At 43.7% G+C, this 2,971-nt stretch overlaps 1 non-coding gene across 1 annotated transcript; it reads right to left on the reverse strand.

Moving 5' to 3' along the window:
- Positions 1-579: 579 nt before the first annotated feature.
- On the reverse strand, positions 580-652 carry TRNAE-CUC (transfer RNA glutamic acid (anticodon CUC)). The gene has a single exon. It is a non-coding gene; the product is annotated as a tRNA-Glu (tRNA).
- Between the last annotated feature and the right edge of the window lie 2,319 nt (positions 653-2,971).

Here is a 2,971-nt window from a genome sequence, read left to right on the forward strand (position 1 = left end):
TTATGTAAACCAATGAACATTGAGTATGAAAAGAGAGCTATTTCTATGAAAACAAAATTGCATGCTTTGAAAAGACTCAATAAATGTGAGTTGATAAAAAATTGCTATTGAATTGGGTGTGGGTGAGACAACTATAAATGACTGCAGAAATACAAAACAATTTGGAAGGATTGTGTGTTCAGATTACCTCATAATTGTCCTTAAAATTTTACTTTGCTTGAAAGTAATGGAAACTGGAAATTGTGGATGTGAATTATGAATGTGGCTTTTGAAGAAATTGATGGAGAACTTTTATCAGTGTTCTAATATTCAAATAAAACATCTTGGCTCCACATTAAAAGTTAGCAGGAAAAAAGCATGTTTATATTTTAAGTTACAATGAGCTATTTAGGGTGTTTGTATCACTTCTTAAAAAGCAATTCCCTGCTTTAGCTCAGTTTTTTTTTTTTTTTTTTAAAATATTTATTTATTTGGCTGTGCTGGGTCTTAGTTGCAGCATCAGGATATTTGATCTTTGTTGTGGCCTAAGGGATCTTTCACTGTGACTTGTGAACTTTGGTTGCGGCATGTGAGATCTAGTTCCCTGACCAGGGATCGAACCTGGGCCCCCTGCATTGAGAGTGTGGAGTCTTAACCACTGGACCATCAGGGAAGTCCCTAGCTAAGTTTTTGATTGGCCGAATTATTACCAGTACCAGTCAGAAAGGTAATTTTTCTATGCTTCTATTACTCAGTTAAGACCTTAACTGAAGGCTTAGTAAAGCTCACTGCCAACTGCCTGCCTCAGATCCTCCCCAAGACCCTGCTGTTGACCTTTTGAGTTAGATCAAGGCTCACCACTTCGTCTCCCACTCCACAATGGAGGGAGATAAGTAGACTAGGCTGGGGATCCTGAGGAGTCTAGAGTCACTGTGTTAAGCCAGGGAAACTTTATAGAGGGGAGCAAAGAACTTCACAATCTTTCAGCTGTTTGGAAACTCTTGGTGCTTCCCTGTTGACTGAAACTGCTCCTGGTCCCATCCTGGGAGGACCCAGGAGTGAGCAGCTTGATACCTTGGGGACAAATATTATCATTCCCTTGACTCTCAAGGGTCAGATGTGAGCATTCTGATGACTGAATTCTGATGCATATAATGGGGGACAGAAATACTCCTATCTGTCCACTGTTGTATGCAGCAGAATTTATGCATCCCGTGTCCCATTTCCTTGTGCTAAATTGTTTCCATCATGTCTGACTCTTTGTGACCCTATGGACTGTAGCCCGCCGGGCTCCTCTGTCCATGGGATTCTCCAGGCAAGAATACTGGGGTGGGTTGCGACGCCCTCCTCCAGGGGATCTTCCTGACTGAGGGATCGAACCTGTGTCTCTTACAGTCCCCTGCATTGGCAGGCTGGTTCTTTACCACTAGCACCACTCGGGAAGCTAATCTGAAAACGGATTCCCACTGAGAAGTTAGAGAAGATTGCCCTAACTTCTGACTTTTTGAATAGACCTTTTGAAGACAGAAAGGGATTACACAAATGCGGGGTTTTAGGCACGTATATTAGTTGATAGGGGAGAACATTTTAGTTGGCAAGACTTTCACTGCTACTCAAACAATATTACAGAGGAAGTTGCTCAGTCTTTCTAGACTCCCGACTGAGGCAGCTAACTGTCCTGGCCACCACAAAAAGAATGAAGCTCAGAGAAAGTGTGTAAGATTGCAATACTTTTGAAAATCTGCTTATTTTGATAATGGATTGAGAGATCACAGGAAACTTTTTTATGTTTTGTTGAAAGCATTGTGCTTGTTGAAACCTATACTTACACATCCATTAAAAAAAAAAAAGAGTGGCTGAGGAGAATTTGAAAGTTCCTTGCCTTATTGAAAGTTTTGTAGTTTAGCTGGAATAAGCTTGGTGCTTCTTATTAGCTCCTTGAGTCTGAATCTGGACCTTGATGCTCACACTTGCATCCACAGCAGGGAAACTGATGAAGATTCGAATGAACAAGTGACTTTGGGAGGACAATGGGATCCCTCTCCCTTCCGAGGCACTGGGCTCAGGAGAAAAATCTTAATAAGAGTGCTGAGATCCTGAAGGGTGTATGGATAAGAGGGTCACAGATCAAGAGGCTTGAAGTTTTCTGTCGAGAATCAGAGCAGGGCCTTTCTGTTTCGTGGGGAGAGAGGAAAAGAGAAATGATTTGATTCACCTCCTGAGACCCCCCCTTTCACCTCCTGCCTTATTCTGTATGTCTCCCCCCAACCCTTCCTTTCTAGCTTTTTGCAACATTACCCAATGAAGAGGGAGAGAAAAAGCCAGTAGAAGAGAGGGGGGCTGCATGAACTCCTCCCTCCTTCCTGACATGAGAGCCCTCCCTTAAAGGAAACAATGCCATCCCCCTGTCCTGTCTAAAGGCTGCTTTCTGTCAAGCATCATCCTTTCACCCCATCACTGTTTGTGTTTCCCTTACGGCTTGCTATTGATAGAAGGTATTTTTATTCTTTCTTTCTCTCCAGCTCTGTCTCCCTCTTTCTCTCTCTAGCTTCTAGCTTTCGTCTGGTCCTGCTGAGAGAACATAATACCACCTTATTTGTGACTCTGCAGTCATTTCCATGGCAACCGATCCATGGCCCAGGTATGAGTCTGTGCCTTCGCAGTGGGATGGTGCAAGAGAACGTCCTTTGTTAAAGCCGAGAGGCAGCAGGTTTCTTCCTGCAGCCGCAGCCCCGGGGAGGAACTTCTGCAGGAGTCAGAGGAGGGATGCAGCAATTCCAAGCAGGGTTCCCCACTTTATCACATTTCCCTGAGCATATGTGAAGTACCTGTAGACCAGTACACATACAAGTGCACGTGTACACACACACACACACACACACACACACACACACACACCTTCTACTTCTGGACCTTTAGCCACATAGCATTTTTCCCTTTGAAGGGACTCAGCTTCTATGCTGTGGCCAGGAACAAAAGCTTGTGTTTGAAA

The sequence above is a fragment of the Bos indicus genome, chromosome 22 (assembly GCF_029378745.1).
Source record: "Bos indicus isolate NIAB-ARS_2022 breed Sahiwal x Tharparkar chromosome 22, NIAB-ARS_B.indTharparkar_mat_pri_1.0, whole genome shotgun sequence".
Taxonomy (NCBI): domain Eukaryota; kingdom Metazoa; phylum Chordata; class Mammalia; order Artiodactyla; family Bovidae; genus Bos; species Bos indicus.